Below are 26,122 nucleotides of genomic sequence, written 5' to 3'. Positions count from 1 at the left end.
CTTTACCCCCCCCCTCCCCCGCCTCTTCCTCCTGGCCCCTCCCACCCGCGAGCCGGCCCCGCGGAGGCCGGCCGAGGGGCAGGGGCGGGCTTGTTTACGGCCGGACTGCGCAGGCGTGCTCACCTGGCGCGCTTGGCGCGCCAGGGCGTCCGGAGGCCCCTCCCCCGGGCGAGGCCCCCGGCCAGTTCCGCTGTCGCGCAGGTGAGGGAGGCTAGGACTGGAGGTCGTGCTAGCCGTGCCGCCGCCTCCGCCTCCTTCTCCGCCTCCCCCCGGGGCTGAGCCGGTAAGCCGATGCGGCGGCGGGGCTGCGGCCGGGAGCGCCGAGGTGAACTGGGGCGACCTCCTCAGCCGCCTCCGGCCATGCCCTGAGGGGACCCGGGGCCCGGGGGAGCGGAGGGAGGGAGCCGCCGCGGCCGCCGCCCCAGGCGGGCTCCGCACGTGGGGTGCCGGGAGCAAGGCGCGGGAGCCCCGACTCTCTGGCCGGGGGTGGGGTGGGGGGGGGGGTGCGGGGACGCCCCGAGCCTGGGGGGGGCCCTTCCCCCAGGGCCTGCCCTCGGCTCCGCGCACGGCCCCCGGGACGCCCCTGTGCACCTCCCGGAGTCAGTTTCCGAGAAGGTACCGCGGTGGCTCGGTTTCCCGCTTCCCCACCTTCCTTTAGGCGGGCAGGGGGAGAGCGCCCTGGGCGGGCGTAGGCGCCGCGGGTGTATTTGCAAGGCCGGTATCTGGGTACCTGCCTGTGGAGAGCACTGGCTAATTTTAAGGAGAAGAGGTTGTGTAGACACTTCTGTTTCTGGAGTTTGTCTTCAGCGGGTGTTTAGAGAACAGGGGGAGGGGAGGGCCGGGCCGGGCAGGGGCCTTCCGAGCCAGGGACCGAATCGAAGCCGGAGTCACTTGACTTGCTCGATAGCTTTTAAGAAAGTTAGAGACCATTGATTAAAAAGAAAAACAAAAAAGGCTCAAGTGGGATCTGCGAGATTGTGACCTCGGCGTGGTTGTGGGCACACACCGTGCGAGCCCCGGATGTGGGAGGGCAGGCGCACGTGGGGAGCCTTCCACGGTCGCTGCCGGATACCTGCGTTTCTTGGCGTGTTGCGCTGGAATATGAAAGTTTCTAAAGCGACAGAAACTTCCCGGGAGAATTGCGGGGGGTCGGAAGCCAACATTTGGTACACCAAGAATGAAGTGTTTCTTTAAATTCAAATCAGAGCTGGAGGGTCGCAAAATTAGTGCATGAAGGGACGTTCTGCAGTAAAAGAACCTAAATCGCAAGCATCTGTTACAACGCAAGGCGATGGCAGTGGAAACCGCCATGATGTAATAATGCATTTGACACTAACATCCTGTGTCCTTCGTTCGTGTTGGCAAAAGAAAAAAAAAACACAGGAGCAAAATCCTGCTTGTTTAATAAGAGACCCCTAAAATAGCTGAAAGTTTGGGTTGTAGTTGTTTTGATATTATCTGCCTTTCTCTGAAAGGCAAATAAATGTCAAGAGTCTTTTAAAATACCAGGATAAGCACTGTGGTCACCGTGGATTTATCCCAATTTCCTATAACTGTGATTTTGTATTAAAAATATCTATGATGAGGGGCGCCTGGGTGGCGCAGTCGGTTAAGCGTCTGACTTCAGCCAGGTCACAATCTCGCGGTCTGTGAGTTCGAGCCCCGCGTCGGGCTCTGGGCTGATGGCTCAGAGCCTGGAGCCTGTTTCCATTCTGTGTCTCCCTCTCTCTCTGCCCCTCCCCCGTTCATGCTCTGTCTCTCTCTGTCCCAAAAATAAACGTTGAAAAAAAAAAAAAATCTATGATGATCACCTTGAGGGATGGGGACATCCTGAATCCTCTAAAAATAATCCAGCTGTGTTCCCTAGTTTTTGAGGGGGAATAAGACATGATACTTCTCAGAGGGGAAAAAAGAAACTCGGCAAGCAAAAATTAAGACCAGAAAAATCTCATTAGCCTTCAATTAACCACAGTTAACCTCAGTTAATCATAATACCTGTATGCCTCAGGTATTCGATTAAGGTTTTATTCGATAAGGTTTTATGTGACGTTTTCTTGTCACAGTAATAATAGGCTGTCCCCCTTTGTCCCATTCAGAGCCTTTGGATAATCTCTATTCTTAGCATTTTTTTTCCTCTTGTAGTTTCCCCCACACACGCTGAAGGATTCAATAAATAACACCCAGATTTACATAAGTGGGCCTGACCTAAATAAAGTTCATTTCTCATTTTCACTTTCAAGCCAGGCATTTCTGAATGGGTTGGTGCCTCGGATTCCTCCGTCCCGAAACTTTGTCGGTTCCCTTTGCATTTCCTCAAACTGGGATTATTATATAACGGCTTCATGAATGATTTCCCAGTTTTACATTTTTTCTCAACTTTTCTCCATTTATAAACAGCTACCAAATTTTCCTGAAACAATGCTTTGGATGTTATGTTCTCGTGTCAGCGACTTGCACCAACCCTATTAAGCCATACACCACGCAACTCACAGCCTATTTTTAGTATTACATTAATTCCCCCACTGCAGTCAAACTTTTGCCTTCACCCATAGCTCTTTCTCTTGCTTAGAAAGCCCTTCCTTTCTTTTTCATACTCTGTTCTTCAAGAACTAGTTAAGTCCCGGGGCGCCTGGGTGGCGCAGTCGGTTAAGCGTCCGACTTCAGCCAGGTCACGATCTCGCGGCCCGGGAGTTCGAGCCCCACGTCAGGCTCTGGGCTGATGGCTCAGAGCCTGGAGCCTGTTTCCGATTCTGTGTCTCCCTCTCTCTCTGCCCCTCCCCCCGTTCATGCTCTGTCTCTCTCTGTCCCAAAAATAAATAAACGTTGAAAAAAAAATTTTTTTTAAAAAGAACTAGTTAAGTCCCATCGTCAAGCCTTTCCAAGCCTAAAAGCCACAGGGGCACCTGGGTGGCTCAGTCAGTTGGTCGTCCAACTTCAGCTCAGGTCATGATCTCACGGTTTGTGAGTTCAAGTCCACGTCTGGCTTTGTGCTGACAGCACGGAGTCTGCTTGGGATTCTCCCTCTCTCTCTGCCCCTTCTCTGAGCGTGTGCATGCTCGCTCTGTCTCTTAAAAAAAAAAAAAATCCATTTGCCTAGACCAAGGGAAGCAAGACTGGAAGGGGGAGGTCACTTTGGAGTCTAATTGTAGTAATCCAGGCCAAGGACAGTGGAAGCTTGGACTAGGGATGATAGCAGTTGAGATTCAGAGAGATTAGAGGATCCTAGATAGATTCTGAAGGTAAAGCCAGTAGGATTTCCCAACAGAGCAGATGGGATCTGTGGAAGAAATGGAAGGAGTCCAGAATGACTCCAAGGTAAACATAAGCAACCGGAGAGTGGAAATGCCATGAACTGAAATGAGAAGACTGTAGAGGAGCAGGTTTCTAGCAGAAGCTCAGGAGTTCAATTTTGGACGTGTCGGGTATGTCTGCTCAGTATTTGAGGGAAGTGTCTAGGAGGCAATTGAATAATCCAGTGTGGAGACAAGTCTGAGCTGCTGGCATGCATTTGGCAGTCATTAGCTGAAAGGTGGTATTTAAAGCCTGGGTCCCATCACCAAGACGGTGAGTGTGAACATCGGGACAGAGCTGGAGGTACGGTGGGTGTGGAGGAAGAGGAGGAATATTTGTGCATGTCTTAAAGCATGGCTTTTGTGTGTGTGCGCAGGTGCATGCAACTTAATACAGACAGAATATTCACTTCAGGTCCAATATGTCATTGTTTTTCAGATTCAGAGATTTAATCCATGAAAATTCTGAAAAGCATGTTTGTTTTTTAAACTTTGAGGAGAATGAGAAGGGGAGCCTGGGTGGCTCAGTCAGTGAAGTGTCCGACTTCAGGTCACGATCTCGCTGTTCATGGGTTCGAGCCCTGCGTTGGGCTCTGTGCTGACAGCTCGGAGCCTGGAGCCTGTTTCAGATTCTGTGTCTCCCCCTCTCTCTGCCCCTCCCCCACTTATGCTCTCTGTCTCAAAAATAAATAAACATTTTAAAAAATTAAACTTTGAGGAGAATGAGTGGTTGCCACAGGGACTCTTTAAAAAGAAATAAGCATGCACAGGTGCCTTTAGGAACCACATTTAACCCTTTACTGACTTATGTAAAGTAACCAATCTCCAATGTATCTTACTGGTTGAACTTATTGTCTTACTACATTATGACTCGGTATTTTCTTGTAAGACCATTATGGGACTTGAAAACAAATTTGGAAAACATCACTTAACATAGTATCCTTCAGGGGCGCCTGGGTGGCGCAGTCGGTTAAGCGTCCGACTTCAGCCAGGTCACGATCTCGCGGTCCGTGAGTTCGAGCCCCGCGTCAGGCTCTGGGCTGATGGCTCAGAGCCTGGAGCCTGTTTCCGATTCTGTGTCTCCCTCTCTCTCTGCCCCTCCCCCGTTCATGCTCTGTCTCTCTCTGTCCCAAAAATAAATAAAAACGTTGAAAAAAAAATTAAAAAAAAAACATAGTATCCTTCACATACCAGCTTACTTTCTAAAGCCTCAGATTTGCAGAATGGTAAAACCGACACACGTCAGGATTACTAAATTATGATATGATTTGATATTAATTGATCTTGCACAAAGCATCTTATTCTTTATTCAGTAATCATCATGAAGTAATACAGTACTTAATATTTCACACATATCTTGAAATAAAAGTGCTTTTCAAAGGTCTTTTAAAGTCTTCAAATCCCATTTTGTGGGAGTCCGGGCATTATGCTAAGTACTTATACATGCTGTCATTTTCATGCGTAACCTTATAAAGTAGGTACTATTTATCCTCTTCTTACAAGTATGAAAACTGAGAGAGTAATGAAATGACTCGTCCAAGTTACTACCGTAGAGCTAGCTAGCTAGCAGAAATAAAATTTGAATTCAGGTCTCATAAGAGAAACATCTTGGAATAAAATAACAACATACTAGTTTCTAAACGGTACTAAAAGGGGAAGAATAGCAATTCAAGTGGAGCAAACATGTATTTTTTTTCTTTTAACTCAAAACTAGAAAAACTAGGGGCACCTGAGTGGCTCGGTCAGTTAAGTGTCTAACTTCGGTTCAGGTCATGATCTCACAGTTCATGAGTTTGAGCCCCACATCCAGCTCTGTGCTGACAGCTCAGAGTCTGGAGCCTGCTTCGGATTCTCTGTCTCCCTTTCTCTCTGCCCCCTTCTCCACTTCTGCTCTGCCTCTCTCTCTCAAAAATAAATATTTAAAAAAAATTTTTTTAAAGAAAAAACCCACAGACTGGGAGAAAATATTTGCAAATCATGTATCTGATAAGGTATTTGTATACATAGATCTCCTACAATTCAGAGAGCAAATAATCTAATTTTAAAATGGACAAAGGACGTGAATATTTCTCCAAAGATATACAAATGGCCAGTAAGCCATTCATAAACATGAAAAGATACTCAACATCACTCAACAGAAATGCAAATAGAAACCACAGTCTGATCCCACTTTGCATCCACTGTGATAGTTAAAAAGACACATAATAAAAAGCGGTAAATACGTGGAGAAATTCAAAGCCTCATGTACTGCTGGTAGGAATGTAAAAACAGTGCAGGCACCTTAGAAAATAGTCTGGCATTCCTCAAAAGTTTGCCATATGACCCAGCAATCCCACTCTTAGGTATATACTCAAGAGAAGTGAAAACATGTCCACACAAAAACTTGTACATGAGTATTTGTTGAAGCATTAGCCATAATAGCCAAAAAGCAAATGTCCACTAACTGATGACCGTATAAACAAAATGTGGTATACCTATGCAACGAAGTATTCAGCTTTAAGAAGGAATAAAATACTGATGCATGCTGTAACATGGACAAACCTTGAAAAAGTGTGCCGAGCGGAAGAAGGCAGACATAGCCATGATTCCATTTATATGAAATGTCTATAGAGACAGAAAATGGGTTAGTGGTTGCCTAGAGGAGGGGAGGGTGAGGGAGAAAGAGTGACTGGTAATGGGTATGGGGTTTCTTTTTGGGGTGATGAAAATGTTCTACTTTTTGTTTAATGTTTGTTTTTTGAGAGAGAGCAGGGAAGGGGCAGAGAGAGAGGGAGACACAGAATCCGAAGCAGACTCCAGGCTACGAGCTGTCCACACAGCTAGTGCAGGGCTTGAACCCACAAACCACGAGATCATGATCTGAGCCGAAGTCAGATGCTTAACCGACTGAGCCACCCGGGCTCCCCAGTGTGTCAATACTGTCTGAGGTGATAGCGGCACAATCCTGAATATACTAAAAACCACTGATTTATACACTTCAGAAACGGGTGAATTGTATGTGCTGTTAAACTAAAACCAGAACAGACTATACAGTGCCCGCTTTATTTTTCAAACTGCTACATCACTGGAAACAAATACTTCGAGATTGTTTGAACATCTAATAAACAGAGCTATTAGGGTTCTGAATACCCAGGAAGTTTGAGAAGCTCTGCCATAAGGCCTGAACCTCCCTCAGTTTCCAAGTTCAACCTGCATTTTTATCTCTATCTGAATCTATTCTTGCTCTGCTCTTCAAGGATCAAAGGAAGAAGTATCTCTTTCCAGAACGAATTTCTCCACGTGTTCTTGTACTCAGTCCCTCTTATCTCCTCCGGATGCCACCCTCCAGCAGTGTCTTACCCTGTCTCCCGGACAAGCTCTCCCACTGCACTGCTGCACTGCCTCCTTCCGTGCAGCGTAAACTGTTAAGCTGAGCAAAAACAGTAGCAGCGAAGAGGGCCTGGGGGTCCGTTCTGCCTGAGAGTTTGGCAGGGGTGTTTCTCCGATTGGAAACACCTCTGTCGCCCGTCTCCAGCCCCAGCCTTAGAAGATCCACGGCTGTCTCCCATCCCCTCATAAACAAGGCTCCACGTGTGCTGTTGTAATTGTCTTAGACCCTGGGGATAAGACTCAAAAGTGGGTTCCATCCCGTAGGAATAAAAGAAATTCCATAGCATAGTGATAAAAGAAGATATCTAGGAAGAAAACGAAAGCATCGTTTGTCAGGAGGCTGTGACATTCTGTTACTCCCAGGCATAGAACCAGTGGGATTATTACTTAGAGTATTCTTAGCGCTGCACCCAAATTAGGACATCGCTTTTTGTAGCTAGAACTTGTGGAGCTTTGTTTTTCATTGTGAAGCTTTTCCAGTTAGAGGTTCAGTTACAGACTTTCCAAGCAGCCCAGTAAACATTGTGGATTTTATCTCTTTAGAGATTAGACAAGGACATTCAAGTTTAATGACCTCATTTATAGTTTCTGACTTTTTCTGAGAACCTTAAGCAGGAAAGAGAGAAAAGGAGGTTTGGGGCAAAAAAAGAAGTGGGTATACTCTATGTGAAGAGAAAAAATTAACGTGCCGCTTATCCATGATTAAGATGTGCTTCTCAGTCACCCCCCTGGAGACCTCTTGTCGACATTTTGGGACTGTTGAGACGGACCCAGTGAAGCTGAGTGATTCTAGTCACAGGTTTCAGTGACGTAGCAGTTGGGGGCCTGTGACAGAAAGGAAGATGCGTTTGTTAGCAATTCAGATTCCATTTTAGTAGTTACTGTTTGGGAAAGTAGAAATACGGTTTACGATACCGAAAAGATCTAGTCTAGGATGGGGTAGGGAGTGTTCTCTGAAAGATTATCTTCAAAGAACAATGTTTCTGTCATGAACCCAGTTGGACAGAGTTTACTAACAGGAGGACCCAGTCTTCACTCTTTAGAACTGGAAGAATCCCCTATTGTATCATGAGGCACATCGTAAATGCTCAACATGTACTGAGTTGAAGTTCTAGTTTTCTCCTCTTCCTCCTTGCTGATATCTTTGTGGGTTTTTTCTTTCTCTTCCTGGTGTTTCTGTTTCTGCATGTTCCCTTACCGAGGTGCGGTACTTGTAGTTCCTCATGCCTGTCACGCCTGCGCTCCTGTGCCTTTGCACAGTCTAGAGTCCCTTTCACCTGTGTTCATCAGAAGGGCCAGACTGCTGCCTCGTCCTTTAAGCCTTACCCCGCGGATTGCCTCTCTGCCTGGTTATCCCTCAGATTCCAGCTGGAAGGCTGCTTTCTCAGAAGGGCTTTGGCTGACACCCCAGCTCCGGGTTATGTCACCTTGTATCTTCTCAGCTTTGTTATCTCCTTTGCGAGACTCGTGTATTTAAGTAACATCCGCCTCTGCCGGTGGACCTTAAGCTCTCTGAGAGCAGGGATCCCTTCTTTGCATTCAGCATTTTGTTTCTAGGTTGGGTACTGGCATTTAAGAGGTATTCTACATAGTTGCCAAGTGAATGAGTCACCTTTGAGAAACATTCTCTAACTTTTAGCACTCACGTTAATACTTAACTTTATTATGACATTTGTTACATGGCTGTCTCATCTCACTAGATTGTTAGCTACACATGATTGCAGTTCACATACTTGAAAACATGCCCGTTCGTGCTTTTTCTCATGCCTTACCCCTGAGGTGAAACTTTGCTTTAGGGTCACGTCACTTGTACTTTCAGATAGTTCTGCTTCTAGTTTCTATTGGGGGTGGGGTAGGGGGTAGTTCAGCCCCTTGCTTACTTTATGTATTTCGCTTTCAAGTAAATACCTATTTAGCATGCGCATTTTTCAGTCACCGCCTTAGCCCTAGCTCAGTCTATTTTCTTCTCTGCAAAGTCCCCATGCCCCCCAAACCAAAACATATTCTTGGAGAATAATCTTTAAGAGTCACGTTTCAATTTAGTAGGATAGAATATTGAATTTGCTGGAGAATTTTGCGTAAGAATTATCAACTGAATATTGCAGCTCTAGATCTGCTTGTTGGGGTAAGAAAAGATCATGAAAGGTAATTGGTGCTCAGGACTGTTTAGTGGATAGAATATGAACCCAAAAAAGAGCATTGGACTTAAAGTCAAAAGACATGACATGAGTTCTCCTCATGATTCCATTATTATTGTGCTGAATGTGCTAGCCAGTGCACTAGGAAAAAGTTCAAAATGAAATTGCCGTAATTTATCTAGGACTATATATTGGAAAACCTAAGAGGAGCAACTGAAAATCTCTTATTAAACAATAAGTGTAACAGGGTAGCAGGTTATAAAATTAATATGCAAACTTTGTCATGTGAAAATAGTAACAAATTTAGATATAACAAAAGTTCTATTTAAACTCATCATTGTTAAATATGACAAAACTCCTATCACAATGACACTATAAAATACAGGACTAACCTTACAGTTGCTCGTACCCATCATACAGACAACTGGGGGTCTTTAGTCTCATTGACAGCAGTGTGGACGGTGCCCCCTGGGGTTGGGTTGCACAGTGTCTCTGAATATACTTAGAAAGTTTTCAGAAACTACTTGAAAAAATCCTATAAAACCTGTAAAGAAACTAAAATAATTAAATGAAACACCTTGTTTTTGGGTGAGAAGACACAACACTGTAAAAATGCCAGCTCTTTCTGAATTAATGTACAAATTGAATGCAGTCCAAATCTAAACAGAATTTCCTTTAGAACCAGTCAAAACTATTCTAAATTTCATTTGGCAGAATAAGATATTGAGAATCATTGGAAATTCAGGGGAAAAAAAAGTAATATTGGGGGAGGACTTGCCTCCCAAATATTAAAATGTGTTATAAAGCCTCCTTAGCGAACACATCAGTGCAGTGTGATGGACAACAGAATTAGACCCCGATAAGAATGGGCTTATGGTAAAGATGGCAGGGTTAATTTAATAAAAGGTATTGGAACAGCCAACCAGCCGCTTATAATAAAATAAATAGAGGTTCCTACTTCTCTCCTTGTTCCAAAATAAACTCCAGATGGATCAAAGATTTAAATATAAAAAAATTAACCATAAGAATCTAAAAAGAAGCTACTTGAATAAGTATATTTGTGATCTTGAAATAGGGAAGGCTTTTCTAGACATAGCCCCAAACAAATAAGCCGAAGGATATTTTTATTCTGTAATTTGCATGGTACAAAATACCATTCAAAAAGACAACAAACTTGGAAAAAAGATTTGTAACACATATGGCAAGTGCACAAAATCCCTAAACTTGAAAATGCTTCTTTAAATCAGTTAGAAAGGAAACCTAACCCAGTGGAAAAAAATAGACAGAGGGCCTAGCAAGCAGCTCACAAAAGTTGCATTTTTCAGGCTTTTTATTTCTGACTTCTGAGTTTCCTGTCCTGCCTAGAAAGAACTTCCCCACTCCAGGATGCTTAACTTTTCTTACGAAAGATACACAAATTAAAACTTTTTACTATCACATTGGAAAATGTCAATTATCAGTATAAAATTGATAGTATTGCCACAGTTTTTGGTGTTTATAAAAGTATTAAGAAGGGTTGACAGGAATGTAAATTGATATTTGGAGGACAGTTTATGAATGACTGTCAAAATATGTATTGTAGTTCCATTGACCTAACGACTCCAATTCTTAGGAATTTATCCGCACAAATGTACAAAGTTTATGTACACAAGGATTTGCACGAAGCATTGTTCCGTTTAATAGTGAAAAATTGGAAATTGCCTAAATACTCATCAACAAAGAATTAGATAAATTATGGAAATTCTGTACATTGCAGTTGTTAAAAAAAATGCATAAGGCCATACATACTGACATGGAAAGAGTATGTGGGAGTTCATTTGTGAGAAGTTAACACTCAGTACCCATGGTTCTGCCTCCAGAGTTTCAGTTACCCATGGTTAACTGGGGCTCCACGGCACATGAGCCTCCTCCTGACTGTTGTCGGAAGGTCAGTAGTGGCCTCACGCTACATCACAATGCCTGCGTTATTAACCTCACTTCATCTCATCACATGGGGATTTTATCTCCTCACATCTCACCCAAAAGAGGAAGGATGAGTGCAATACATAAGGTATTTGGAGAGAGACCAGTTTCACATGGTTTATTACAGTAGTATTTCATTATAGTGCTCTGTTTTGTCATTGTTAATCTCTCACTGTGCCTGATTTGTAATAATTAAGCCTTATCATAGGTATGTATGTATAGGAAAACAACAGTATATGTAGGGTTCAGTACTCTCTGTGGTTTCAGGCATGCACTGAGGGTCTTAGAATGTATCTCCCGTGGATAAAGGGGGACTCCTGTACCTATAGGGTTTTGTTAAGCCCAGAGTTTGAGAACTGACTATATGACTCACTTTTTAATTTTGGAGAGTTACTTCCCAGAATGTATTGTGCTGGAAATTATGGTGTTCTATACATGACATGTAAAGGCTCAAAAGACAAAGTGTATATAAAATCTCTTTTTAAACAGCAATACACCATATATATACCATATATATGGTAATCAAAAGTTGCTAAATTTGGATGACCTCCATGATTATCCACATTCTAACAAAGCTAATAGACCTATAAATTTTTCCAAATGTACTTAATATAATACTATTTTTTTTGGTCTTCATAAACAATTCTTTAAGTTTTTAGGGGATAACAGACCCACTACAAAAACCCATGAAAGCTTTGAACCCCATTCCTCAACCCAAATGCATATACCTGCCATATTTTATATATGAACTTTTAGGGTTTGATAAGACACTTCATCAAAACAATCCATGGACTTCAACTATAAACTTCAGTCTTCACAGTGAATAAAGAGGAAAACAGTTCAATGCTGCGATTGGCTTGTGACCACCCCCCCCAACACACACACAAGGATATGTTAATGTTCTAACCCCTGGTTCTGTTAAATATGATCTTATTTAGAAATACCATCATTGCAAATGTATTTAAATTAAGATGATGTTTTTAAGTTAGGCCCTGAATCCATTATGACTGATATCCTAATAAGGAAAAAGAGAGGCACCTGGGTGGCTCGGTCAGTTAAGCGTCCGACTTTGGCTCAGGTCATGATCTCACAGCTCGTGAGTTCAAGCCCCACGTCAGGCTCTATGCTGACAGCTTGCTTAGAGCCTGGAGCCTGCTTCGGATTCTGTGTCTCCTTTGCCCCTCCCCCATTCACACTCTGTCTCTCTCAGTCTCAAAAATAAATTAAAATGTTTAAAAAAAAAAAAGGAGGAGGAGGAATAAGATAGGGGTACCTGGGTGGCTCAGTCAGTTAAGCATCCAACTCTTGGTTTTGGCTTAGGTCATGATCCCACAGTTTGGTGAGTTCAAGCCCCACATCGGGCTCTGCACTGATAGCACGGAGCCTCCTTGGGATTCTCTGTCTCCCCCTCTCTCTCTGCCACTGCACCACTTGCGCTGTCTCTGTCTCTCTCAAAATAAATAAAATTAAAAAAAAAGGAAGGAAAAGGACACACAAGACTCATGGTTGGGGGGAGGGGACACCAGGTGACACAAGTGGTGACAAAAGTGCTTCTGCTGCAAGCCAGGGAACACCCAGAGTTGCCAGCACACCGCCAGAAGCAGGAAAAGACAGGAAGTTTCAGAGCGTGGCCCTGCGGACACCGTCACTCCAGACCCCTGGCTGCCAGAACCGTGAGGCCTTAAACATCTGTTTTAAGGCACCAACTTTGTGGTACTTTGTTACAGCGGCCCTAAGAAATATAATACAGATGCTGTCGGCAAAAAGGATATCTAACGTGAACTTTAGGGGCACCTGGGTGGCTCAGTCGGTTAAGCATCTGACTTCGGTTCAGGTCATGATCTCACAGTTTGAGTTCCAGCCCCACATCAGGCTCTCTGCTGTCAGCACAGAGTCCCCTTTGGATCCTCTGTCCCCATCTCTCTCTGCCCCTCCCCCACTCATTCTCTCCATCTCTCTCTCTCTCTCTCTCAAAAATAAACATTAAAATGAATTTTAGATATGCAAAATATGCCAATTGGGGAAAAAAGGTAAAATTATTATTTGCAAATGACATTGTTTGCATAGAAAATGGAATAGAATGAATGGAGAGACTTCAAACAATAAGAGAATTTGCATATATTTTATATGTACAAGCTACAACTAGTTGGTGTATGGAAGGCTCCATTTACAATAGCCATGAATAAGATAAAACATCAAGGAATATATTCAGTAAGAACCGTAAGATCATGATCGTAAAAACTTTAAAATACTACACAAGGACTCAGAAGAACAACTAAACAAGTGGAACAGCACACCGTGTTCTCGAATAGAAAGACTCAACATCACAAATGTATTCTTCCTAAATTAACCTATAAATTTAATGTGACTCCATTAAATTCCAAACCATGTTTGGAAAATAGGCAAGATGGTATCAGAGTTCAAGTGGAAAAAATAAAAAACAAAGCTCTGAAAATTCTAAAAAGAATAAATGGGGAATCCACTCTATTAAGTATTAAAAGGTAAGAAAACACAATAAGTAGTGTAGTGCAGGCAGGTGAATAGGTCAACAGAACAAGAATTTCAGAAATAAACCTAAATATACGAGAATTTTGTACATAAGTTGTTTCTTTTCCTAAAGTATTTATTTTAACAGAATGGGACTCCCTAGCAGGCTCCACACTGTTAGCACGGAGCCCAAAGCAGGGCTCGAATTCATTGAGATCATGACCTGAGCCAAAGTCAAGAGACAGACGCTCAACCGACTGAGCTACCCAAGGGCCCCTGTAATTATTTTGATGTTATTTAAAATGTGTAAGTAAAAGATGAATGTTTAATAAATAGGATTAGGACAACTGGGTAGCCATCTGAGGGAAAAAATCCAAATGAATGAAAAATTAAAATACAAAAAAAGAAAATAGGACCAATAAGGGGAGACTTCTTTTTTTAAGTTTTTTTTTAATGTTTTGTTTATTTTTGAGAGAAAGAGTGAGCGAACGAGCAAGCAGGTGGGGGGCAGAGAGAGAGGGAGACACAAGAATCCAAAGCAGGCTCCAGGATCTGAGCTGTCAGCACGGAGCCCGACGCAGGGCTTGGACTCACATACTGTGAGGTCATGACCTGAGCCGAAGTCAGACACTTAACTGACTGAGCCACCCAGGCGCCCCGGGAGACATTTTTAATAATCTTGGAATGTAGAAAGTCTATCTCAATAAGACGCAGGGTGTGGAAGCCATAGAATAAGTTTGACCACGCTGAAGAGTATTTTCCTTTCTCAATACTTGCAGATGCTACAGTCCCTACTACCACGATGGCATTTTGGTCCCCCTCAAGGACCTTCCAGGGACCTTTCCCTCTAAAACAAAATAACACGAGGTGCCTGGGTGGCTCAGTTGGTTAAGCGGCCGACTTCAGCTCGGGGCACGGTCTCGAGGTCTCGCGATCTCGTGAGTTCGAGCCCCGCCTCGGGCTCTGGGCTAATGGCTCAGGGCCTGGAGCCTGCTTCTGATTCTGTGTGTCCCTCTCTCTCTGCCCCTCCCCCGTTCATGCTCTGTCTCTCTCTGTCTCAAAAATAAATAAAACGTTAAAAAAAAAATTAGTTAAAACAATAACAAACAAAGTAAACAAAGGAATGTGTGTTTCAGCACAGGCCATTTTCTTCTACTTCTCCCCATGTTTCTAATACCCCCAAACTCAGCCATGATGAAGCTAAGGCGAGGCCCAAAGCCTTGCTAGCGGGGCAGTTCGGGAAGGGCAGGCACAGTGGAGGCTGGGGCTGCCTCCCTGGCTCTCCCCTGTCAGGGAAAGCAGGAGGCTGTCGGCAGCCGGTGGATGGAGGGGGCCCTGGCCCTGCTCCCATAGCAGCATCACCCAAGCCACACACTGGAAGTTCTCTGCTTCCTGCTTGGCTGCCCATCTCGCACCTTTATGTAAATTCTCTGACTCACCTTTGCATGGAAAATAAAAGGGCTTTGTTTAAAAAAAAAAAGTTTTCCTTTCCAATAAACCACTATAAGCAAATTCAACAAACAAGAAACTGGGAAAAAGTGAAGAGCTCCTACAAATCAGTTAATGCAATGGGCAAAGGTTATGTGAACAAACACTTAAGAGGGAAAAAAATGGAAACATGTCTCTCAACCATGAAAAGATGCTCAATCTCACACTTCAGAAAAATGTAAATTAAGATAACAGATAAAATATCTCCCACCTTTTTTCAAAGTCAAGAGGTTTGGTGACTACAAGGTATGAGGAAACATACTCTCATATATTGCTGGTGGTGGTATATATGATACAAGCTCAATAAAGAATAATTTGCCAGCGATTAAAACAAATCTAAAATGTATGCACTCTTGGGGCTTCTGGCTGGCTCAGTTCATTAAGCGTGTGATTTCAGCTTGGGTCATGATCTCGTGGTTCGTGAGTTCGAGCCCTGCATCCAGCTCTCTGTCATCCCACTTTGGATCCTCTGTTCCCCTCTCTCTTTGCCCCTACTCTGCTCACGCTCTCTTGCTGTCTCTCAAAAATAAATGGACATTAAGAAAATAAAATGTACGGGCGTCTGGGTGGCTCGGTCGGTTAAGCGGCCGACTTCGGCTCAGGTCACGATCTCACGGTCCGTGAGTTCGAGCCCCGCGTCAGGCTCTGTGCTGACAGCTCAGAGCCTGGAGCCTGTTTCAGATTCTGTGTCTCCCTCTCTCTGACCCTCCCCCGTTCATGCTCTGTCTCTCTCTGTCCAAAAATAAATAAACGTTAAAAAAAATTTTTTTAAAGAAAAAATGTATGTACTCTTGAATCTAGCAATTCCACTCCTTGGAGTTTATCCTCAGAAATCTAGATTTCTCATCCTAGCAGATATCTAACCCTTTATTTTCTGGAAAAGGCAAAACAAAAGAGTTTCTGTACAGGGGATACTAGGCTAAATTAAGGTCACAAGTAGTATCTTGAAAATGGGGATTAAGAGAGAGCATGTGATTACTGAATGCTGGGGTCCTCATCCTGTTTTCCTCACTAAGCCAGCACTGAAAACTAAATCTTACTCTCCATGCAGAAATTTTAAAAGATTCTTTTCTGGAGAGTCTGACAATTCCCAAGATACCGACATAAGAGTTTGCCCAACAAATGGCCCATACAAAATACCCTACAGCGACCCCAAAGTCTCAAAGTCCTAAAAACCATATGCTCAGATCTTCCAAAAAAATGTTTTTTAGTCCCTGGCTCTTAATCATAAGCAGGCAACCAATGATTATCCAGACATCAGAGAAAAGCTTCTAAACATGAGTTTTAGAGATCAAAACAAATGAACGGGGAGCAGGAGGTTGGGGGGGGGAGCAGTGTTGGAAAAAACAGGCAAGAAGATGAAAATTTTAAAACATGCTGACATTCTCAGGTAAGTACATATTACATCTATGAAACAAACAGGACATTTTTATAAGAAACTTTAGAAAATAAAAAAAACTTCGGGGCACCTGGGTGGCTCAGTCTTCTAAGTGCCCGACTTCTGCTCAGGTCATGATCTTGGGGTCCGTGAGTTTGAGCCCCGTGTTGGGCTCTGCTGACAGCTCAGAGCCTGAAGCCATTTCGGATTCTGTGTCTGCCCCTGCCCCACCACGTGCTCTGTGTCTCTCTCCTTCAAAAGTAAACACTAAAAAAAATTTTTTTTAAGAAAATAAAACCTCTTAGATATTAAAAATGTAGGTAGCAGAAATAAAAACACTAGAAGGGTTGAAAAGGAAAATTGAGAAAGTCTCCCAGGAAGAGCAACCAGATAAATCCTAGGAGAAGGAGATAGAAAGAGTGCCACCCTGAGAGGTCCAGCATCCAAACACTGGAGGAGGAAATCATCTACAGAATGTTCAAGAAAAGTGTCCAGAACGGAAGGACACGGATTTACAGAGCAAACGAGCCCACCGAGTACCCAGCAAAGTGGATGAAAATAAATGCATACGAGGCACAACGTTGTGAACTCTTTGAACACTTGGAATAAAGAGAAGATCCCACAAGCTGGCAGAGAGAGAAAACCTCACAAAGGATCAGAAATCAGAATGGCTTCAGACTTCTCAGCAACTACACCAAAAGCCAGAACTCTACCTAGAATATAAGCCCTTTGACTCTGTCTCTCTGTATCTTTGTCTCTGTTGTTCACAGATGTATCCCAAGTGCTTAGAGCACTGCCAGGCATGCGTTAGGTTCTCAATAAAAATTTGTTGAATGAAAGAGAACAGTGGAAAGATAATTCCAAAATTCTGAGGGAAAGTCTCTTCCAGCCTATAACTAAAGCCATCAATCAAGTGGATTGTTCATGACCTTGGACATGTAAGGTCTCAAACAGTTTACCCTCCATGTATCCTTTCCCAGGAAGGCATGAGAGGATATGCTCCACCAAAACAAAGGCAAGCAGTACAGAAACAATAGGGAAAGACATAGGGGACCCCTAGGAAGATGGTGATAATAGTTGTGCATCAGCTGTAATGGGCAGCCAGTTCAGATTGGAGCAGGTGCCAATGCCCACTGCCATTGTCGTACCATTTTGTCTAGGGACAGAGTGCCCTGGTTGTCCTGGCTCAGATCCTCATCTGTACTCAGTTTGCCTGGACCCTCTACTAATGAATTTCCTGCCCTCCCTTCCATTCCCTGCCACCAGCATTAACTAAGAGCCTTCATTTCACACCATAGAAATAATTCTACTCTAACCTACTCCTGAGCAGGAGTAGCAGAAAGAACTAAGGAGCGGAAAGTACAGCAGATCCCACTGCTCTTGCTACTATCCCTAAGAGACACAGTCCAGTCAAACGCTCCAGCTGTGGTGACCTCTGTGTTTCCCAGGTTTCATAACCTTGCTGCAGACGTTCCCCAAGACCACCCCCAAGTTCAGTGATTTGCTAGGAGGACTCACAGAACTCAGCACATAGTTGTACTCAAGGTTTTGCTTTATTACAGTGAATGGACACAAAATCAGTGAAGGAAAAGGCCATGGGCAAAGTCTAGAGGAAATCAGGTATGAGCCCGGAGTCTTCCAAGTGGAGTCACCCAGGACATGCTTAATTCCTCCCGCAACAAATTTGTGATAATCCATTAGAGACTTAGCACCAAGGGTTTTTATTGGAGGCCAGTCATACAGGCATATACCAAACTTCCACAGTCCCAGAAGGAAAGCAGGTGTTCAACATAAAAATGATATTTGCACAGTTTTTGCACAAAGGGCTACTCTTCCCATTTAGAGAATGATGGGAACACTTCTAAGATCCAAGTTCCCAGATACCAGCCATGGGCCAACCTTGCAAGCAAATAGACCTTTCTAAGGAGTGCGGTCTTGGGCCTGCTGTGTGAACTCTTCTGCACCATTGCCCACTGATCCTACCCAGAAGGGGTCCTGTAAGCAGTTAAGGAAGCAGAAGCCAGACTATGATGTAGCCCTCTAGTTATATTTTCCTGGAAGCCTTCATTTGGATAGTGGTAATGTTGCCTTTCCCTTAACCCAAGTAGATATGTGCTTGCCATTTAGTTTTTTGTTTTGTTTACTGAAAGATCCTGTTAAGGTACACACAAAGGTGGTAAAACTACAAAGGAAATCAAAGGAACGAGTGATGGGTTTTGTCTACCAAAACCCATTCTCCCCATCTCCCCTGGTTACAGAGTTGTAATCGAGCAGCATGTGGATAGCTGTATGACAAAAGTCTTGTTTGTGAGCCTAAGTAGAAGTGATGTGCTCCTTCTGGAGGTGGGTCTAAAACTCTAGGGTGCCTCTCCCATAATTTTTCTTTCCCTTTACTGCTGGCTGCCACCCAGAAGTGCCAGTGACACAGCGTCAGCCACACAGACAGTATGACCACTCAGAGCAGGAGCTGCCCCACCAACCTGGCCTGTTCCCATCAGTCTAAATGTGAAAAAGAAACCCTTCATTTTCTAATGCAATATCTTTGAATATCTTTGCTACAGCACTTTATCTCCACCCTACCCCCCATCTAATACAAAATGGTAACACAAAAGACAAGATGGTAGCTACCTTAGGGAGAGCTAAGACCTAGACTTTAGGGAGCTCCCAAGACCTAGTAATGTTTGGGGTTTTTTTTTTAATTTATTTTGAGAGAGAAAGGGCACACGCAGGGGGCGGAGAGAGAATCCCAAGCAGGCTCTGCACTGTCAGTGCAGAGCCAGATGTGAGGTCTGAACTCATGAACCGTGAGATCATGACCTGAGCTGAAATCAAGAGTGGGAAGCTTAACTGGCTGGGCCACCCAGACACCTCTAGGAATGCTGTTTCTTAGCCTGAGTGATGGGACACTGGTATTGGCTTTATTCTTCTTTTTAATCATATGTATGTATTTTATATACACTCTTTTGTATGTTTATATGTATGTATGAATCATTCCACAATTTAAAAAGAAAGTTAAAAATACAATAATAATGAAAGGCACCTGGCTGGATCAGTTGGTAGAGCATATGACTGTTGATATTGAGGTCATGAGTTCAAGCCCCACATTGGGTATAGGATTTACATTTAAAAAAAAAAAAGTAGGGGCGCCTGGGTGGCTCAGCCGGTTAAGCATCCGACTTCGGCTCAGGTCATGATCTCGCGGTTTGTGGGTTCGAGCCCCACGTCAGGCTCTGTGCTGACGGCTCAGAGCCTGGAGCCTGTTTCAGATTCTGTGTCTCCCTCTCTCTCTGACCCTCCCCTGTTCATGCTCTGTCTCAAAAATAAATAAACATTTAAAATAAATAAATAAATAAAAATAAAAAGTAAAAAAGAAATCCATTTGTGTAATAAAATTTAAATGAAATGCCCATTGTCCTACTAAAGTCAGGACAAGACCAGAATTTCCATCTCTGCCACCATTTAATATTGTACTTGAAAGTATTAACCAAAGCAATCCGACAAGAGGAAGAAATCAGATGTATAAAAATTGGGAAAAAAGTAAAACTTTTGCTATTTGTTGATGATATGATCAAGTACTTAGAAAATCCAACAGCATCAACCAAAAAGACTGCTATTAAGGAGTGACAAGGTATACAGTTATCTGCAGAAATCTTTATGCACACAAATACATAAACAGTACCTCAGCAACCATGCTCGTACATGTCCTCCTATGGACCCCTGTGAGCCTTTGCCTTTATGTGTGCTCAGGAGCAAGATTGCTAGGTCAGAAGGTTCACAGAGTCTTCATTTGATTGAAACTGCCAGATGGCTCTCCAGAACAGCTGCACCAGCTGACACAACCGCCGGCATCCCTGCCCATATTTGCCATGTGCCCCAGAGAATGTGCTTCTGCAAAACCACGAGCTAAAGCAAGAGAGAAGAAGACATGGGATCTAGGAAGTAAGGATTCTAACTGAGAAGAGCAGCAAAAGGAATCGCCCGGATGTGCAACAGGCCTAGGTTGGAGCAGAAGGATGGAAGGCTGTGAAAAGGAGGGGTCTAGGAAATTAATAGGTGATCCGTTGCATTTAAGTGTTCTGAAAATGTTACATTGATAGGTATTTGAAGGATCTGTTGGAGACTTTAGGAAAAATGTTCACATGAAACAAAACGATGCAAACATAAACGCAAGGCAATTACTGACGGAATAACTGGAAGTTATCCAAAAAGGGAGGCATGTAATGGTTGGGGCTGTAAGTGGTAAAAGAGCTAAATCTGCATCTACCATAACAGGAAGTCAGTAGCATCTCTTGGTAATTTAAAAGTACCTGGGGGCACCTGGGTGGCTCAGTCGGTTAAGCATCGGACTCTTGGTTTCAGCTCAGATCATAATATCATGAGATCGAGCCCCACGTCATCAGCGTGGAGCCTGCTTGGGATTTTCTCTCTCCCTCTCTCTCTCTCCCTCCCCCTGCTTACACTCTCTCAAAATAAACATTTAAAAAAAATAATTTTAGGGGTTCCTGGGTGGCTCAGTCAGTTAAACATCCGACTTCAGCTTAGGTCATGATATCGCCGTCTGTGAGTTCGAGCCCCACGTCGGGCTCTGTGCTGACAGCTCAGAGCCTGGAGCCTGTTTCAGATTGTGTGTCTCCCTCTCTCTCTGACGCTCCCTGCATTCATGCTGTGTGTCTCTCTGTCTCAAAAATAAATGTTAAAAAAAAGTCTTTAATAAAAATAAAATAAATTAAAAAATAATTTTAGATCATAATAAGAACTATGAAGGTAATGACAAATTCTGAACATTCTGCTATATTCTAATAATCCTATAAGTTTGGAAAACAGATTCAAGACAGACATTTATGATCCATGTAGTAGATCAGATTCAAGAACACTAGAACATGATTGATTAGATGTCTACATTGTCCACACGGACATAGATCAAGGCTATCGTTAGAAAAATGTCCATCAATGTCCTGAAGCTTACCAAGTTATATCCATTAAGTTAAATAAGTACAGCGTTCTGTGTGTCAAACATCCCTCAATAAAGTAGTTTAAATGTATATATCCTGAAACAGCTATTTAATAGCAATGCAGATTCACAGTATATATTCCACCAAAAATGTTAAAACAGATTCCATTGATCTAGGAAGCATGTTCAATCTTTATATGACATTGGTAATAGAGGAGCATTAGGTTTTGCCTTTGTACATCCAGAAAATATTTTAATCTGAATAATCTTTAGGAGTCCCCCAGGAATCTTATAATTATCCAGTTATCTCTATAGCTCTATGTGCCTTAAACCCAGAAAAAAACCCTGCAAGTAAGCATTAATAGTATTCCAGAATGGATGCATAACTGGGAAGTAGGAGCTAAGTATGGTTATGTTGAATCTTTTTTTTTTTTTTTTTTTAATTTTAAGTAGGCTCCACATCCAATGTGGGACTTGAACTCATGACCCTGAGATGAAGAGTTATATGCTCTATCGACTGAGCCAACCAGGTGCCCCTGGTTATGTTGAGTCTTACACCAACTTGATGAAACATTACTGGGAGTAGGTGAATTATCAGTCCCCGTAATAGTCCCCAATCCCTTTGCCATGGCCTCCAGGTCATCGGGCCTTTCTCTACCCCTTCATTTCACACTTGGCCATGTGACTTGCTTTAGTCAATGTGAGTAAACATGATAGGAGCAGGGGCTTGAAATGTGCTTGTGAATGGGCATTTGGGCCTGCTCTCTTACACTCCAATAATCTGCCGTGATTGGCAGAGGCAGAGCTTCCCTCTGACTTCAGCCCAGGTCCTAGAATGTGACTCATGGAACAGAGCTGTTCCATAGACCTGCAGCCTGAGGCCAAGCCACCCCAGCTAACTCTCATATGCATGGGCAAGAAATAAATGCTTATTGTATACTTCTGAGCTTCTGTAGTTTGTTACTCAGCATTATCGTATCAATAGCTGACTAATACATATTCCAAATTAATCTTTCCTATGATCTTACTGATACATGGCACAGAGCTGAAAAAGGAGGTTGTATTTTGGTCTCTAATAGTGTCACGGGTTGGGTTCTCCAGGAAGCAGATGCTGAGATGGAGTTAGGACCACAAAAGGTTTATTGAAGAATAACACCTGTGAAGGTGAGTGCCATCAGATGGCAGTGCAGACCTGGTAGAGTCCCAGCCAGCCCAGTAGTAGGAATCTAGAGCAGATTCCTTGATGGAGGGGTCCTGTGTCCGGTGGAAATGGCTAGACCCTTGTACTGCTGTCTGGCTGAGTCATTGACTAGGGACTGCCCATAGAGTGCCCTTAGCTACCACGTCTGGCCAATCATTGGCTGGGAGATGCCCCAGAAATCGTATGACCTCTGTTTAAAAGCTGAGATGGAGCTTGTCAGCTTAACCCCACTCCGTGCATCTGGGCAGCTGGTCCTTTCTAGAAGGGGATCTGAGCAGGCCATCTCCATGTTGCCACAAACAGCTTTAAGGTAGTACATGTATAAAAAGATAAGGAAAGGCATAGGAAGCTAATGAGCTGTTTGACAGACTAGAAGTGTTTACGTCACCTATGATCCGGTCGTCCTACCCGTTCCTTCAGACGGAAAACAGTACAGGACTCTTGGTGCTCTCTCCAAGTCCTTCTGCCCCAGTCCTTTGCATCTCCGTAAATGGCAGCACCAGCACTCCCGTAGCTGCTCAAGTGAAAATCCTAGCTGTAAGGGCTCGGTCGGTTAAGCGTCTGACTCTTCATTTTGGCTCAAGTCACCATCTCACAGTCTGTGAGATCGAGCCCCACATCCGGCTCTGTGCTAATAGGCTGCTTGGGATTCGTATTCTCTCTCTCTCTCTCTCAATCTCTCTGCCCCTACCCCATGCCCTCTCTCGCTCTCTCTCTCTTTCTAAAAAACAAAAAACCTAGGTGTAAAGAAGAGCTTTTGGAAACAAAAAAGTATAATTGCTAACTTTAAAAATATGATCCTTATTGTAAAAGGCCATAATGAAAGATTATGGTGAAGTTACCACACTCACCAGAAGGCTGCTGCTGGCTTTCATGTACATTTTGTTGAATGTACCAACTTGTTCTTTATGTCTTCTTCTGCCTTTTTGTTTCCTGCATGGCAGTGTCCTAATTCTCATAATCTTTATCTCTATGATTTTAAGTTTCATCATGCACTTTCCTTGGCTGTCATAACTTTTTCCTTATCTTCACGATTTTGACCGTAAGAACTTTTTGTGTCCACTGTGATACAGTGATCATTGTACTTTATATTTATAAGTATACTGTAATGTTCTTAACTTTCTGTTCATCTTTTTTTCACTTCATGCGTTTTGCTTCCCGTAGCTTACCTTCTTATCATATTTGAATTTTGGTGTGATAAATAATTTGAAAAGAATAGAGGCATCTGGATGGCTCAGTCAAGTGTCTGACTCTTGATTTCAGCTCAGGTGATGAATTCAAGCCCCATATCAGACTCTGTGCTGACAGTGCGGGGCCTGCTTGGAATTCTCTCTCTCTCAAAATGAGTAAATAAGCTTAAAAAAATGATTTGGAGGGGCGCCTGGGTGGCTCAGTTGGTTGAGCGTCCAACTTCAGCTCAGGTCATAACCTCACAGTCCGTGAGTTCGAGCCCCGCGTCGGGCTCTGTGCTGACGGCTTGAAGCCTGGAGCCTGGTTCAGATTCTGTGTCTCCCTCTCTCTGCCCCTCCGCTGCTCATGCTCTGTCTCTCCCTGTCTCAAAAATAAATAATTAAAAAATAATTTGGAAAGAATATACAAAATTGATCTGAAACTAAGACGTACAAATAACGATTCAAATGTGTTTCAACCACGGTGTTATATTGCACCACATTATTGTTACCAAACTGTTCTTATAATTCATACTTTGACATACTAATGAAAATGCGTGGGAGGTTTGTCACAGAGCACTTGTTTCTGAGGTTGTTTTGCTGCCTCTGGGACAGTTTAGCAGGCCAGAATCCATCAGACTAAGGTGCATCGGGCACCCAGGCTTGCATTCCAATAGACTGGGATGTATAGAACACAAGACTTGGCAACGGATGTACTTGGCTACCTGCAGTATTGCTGCCGGTCTGGGCAGAGGACACAGGAATTGTGATCAAATCTGTTTTATGTAATTCCAAGCAGAAAAAATTGTGTGATGTGTTTATAGTTACATGCACAGTGTTACTGAGTATATTCCTAACAAAAGGGATTTTTTTAAAAATTATTTTAGAGAGAGAGGGCGAGTGGGAGCAGAGGAGGGGAAGAGAGAGTGGGAGAGAGAGGGTGAGTGGGAGCGGGGGGGGTGGGCAGAGAGAGAGAGGGAGAGCGGGAATCTCAAGCAGCCTCCACGCTCAGCTTAGAGCCCAACGCGGGGCTCAATCCCACACCCCTGGGATCATGACTTGAGCTGAAATCAAGAGTTGGATGCTGAACCGACTGAGCCCCCCAGGCCCCCCGAAAGAAGAGATCTTCCGTTCTGATTAGGCACTGGTAGAAACCTAATCCTCCACTTACATTCTCACACCATGGCAACTGGGAGAATTTTCCACCAGCTACCTCCTGGCTTCATGCATTTCAAACCTGCTCCCCCCCACATCTCACACATGTCTGTCACCAGGCGCACTAGGACACGTTCACTTCTCCTTGAAACCTCTGCCCCCACCCTTGACCACCCAGAGAAGCCACCGAGTCTTGTCAGCAGCTGCCCACCACACCTAAACTAAGTGTAGCCATCTGATAGGAGTGGAAATGGAGCAGAAAGAGACGGGGGTGTTGGCCATTTGCAGTGAAATAGCTTAATGCTTCAAAATTTACAAAACCAGGAGCATATTGCTAGAACCTTCCAAGGGTCCCGGGCCAGTGAGGGACCCTCTGTGGCAGTCCTTCCCTTCTTAGTACCCACCCCCCACCCAGGGCCGTGACACCAGCTGCTCTCCAGAATGCACCAGCCCCCTGTTCTGCTCCCAATCACGAACTCACTCCCACATCTGGCTCCCAGGACTTCCCTCTGGACCACCTTCCCTGCTTTCCACTCTGTCGTGTCCTCTTTCCCGCAAGTACTTCTGCGTCCTTCCCCAGACAGCCCTCGTGCCCATCCGTCACCCCTATCGGGCCTCCAGGATCTGAGCTCGCAACACAGCGGTGGTGGCGAACCCACTGATCATTTTTGTTACCATTGCATTATTTTGAGTCAGATTTGCCTCTTTTTAATGTGTCACCGTGTTCTCCCTGTTTCAGATGAGAACCCTTCAGTCTGTGCCCACCTGTCTCATCAGCCCCCCCTGGGCCCAGCCTCCCAGATTCATCTACAGCCGCCTCTGTCGGTGCCGCTCTAAGTGCCTGTGTGCGAGGATGTGCGTCGGCACCAGAACGGAAGTTCTGTCCATCACGGCGCACACTGAGGTCAGCCGACCGCCCTGCTGGCCAGCTTCACCAGCGAGGAAGCGCCATGTCCTGGGGCGAGGGGTCGGGTGGCAGTCCGTGAGTTGACAGCCCACAGGTCATACTTCAAGGGGGACACTGTCTCTGACGAGATGACTCGGGGTCTTAGGAGGTTTGTAAACAGTCTCTCGTGTCCCTGCCTGAGTTCAGAACTACTTGAGAGACGTAGGAGCTGGACAGGTGGAGATAAAGCTATCAGCTTTCATACTGAAAAGCTGATTAGAAAGGAGGGCTGTGCATCTGTGGCCAAAGGGACTGTGAGTTCATCTCACCCGCCCTGAAGCAGGCCCCTCCTGAGGGCAGGATGCTGGCTCTGCAGGTGGGCAAGCAGAAGAGGAGTGATTCCATCCGCCTCCCAGACACCACCAGTCATTTCCTCTGGGAAAGGAGGAAAGGGAGCAAGGTGGGCTAAGAGACTAGAAGTGGACACAAGCCCGCAACCTGGATTCCATGCCTTTAAAGGGTCTGTGAAGTCCCTGAGATTGAATGGTGTGTGTGTGTGTGCTATTTCTCTTTAAAATTTTTTTTTAATGTTTATTTATTTTAGAGAGATTGAGACAGAGTGTGAGCAGGAGAGGGCCAGAGAGAGGG

The 26,122-nt window shown here is 44.1% G+C and overlaps 2 long non-coding RNA genes across 4 annotated transcripts; one reads left to right on the top strand and one right to left on the bottom strand.

Moving 5' to 3' along the window:
• The first annotated feature begins 76 nt into the window (after positions 1 to 76).
• On the top strand, positions 77 to 26,120 carry LOC109501043. Its single transcript, XR_002743302.2, has 3 exons — positions 77 to 283; positions 25,328 to 25,492; positions 26,079 to 26,120. It is a non-coding gene; the product is annotated as an uncharacterized LOC109501043 (long non-coding RNA).
• LOC109501044 lies at positions 7,219 to 10,835 on the bottom strand. 3 transcript variants are annotated; one of them, XR_002159028.3, is made up of 3 exons: positions 10,586 to 10,835; positions 9,190 to 9,341; positions 7,219 to 7,484 (listed from the first exon to the last, which is right to left on the bottom strand). It is a non-coding gene; the product is annotated as an uncharacterized LOC109501044 (long non-coding RNA). The 3 variants fall into 3 exon arrangements; XR_002159026.3 differs by having other exon boundaries at positions 10,590 to 10,834; XR_006600016.1 differs by having other exon boundaries at positions 10,632 to 10,834.
• Positions 26,121 to 26,122: the final 2 nt, after the last annotated feature.

This window comes from Felis catus, chromosome B3, assembly GCF_018350175.1.
Source record: "Felis catus isolate Fca126 chromosome B3, F.catus_Fca126_mat1.0, whole genome shotgun sequence".
NCBI classification, from domain to species: domain Eukaryota; kingdom Metazoa; phylum Chordata; class Mammalia; order Carnivora; family Felidae; genus Felis; species Felis catus.
This window is presented reverse-complemented; position numbering and strand designations above follow the sequence as displayed.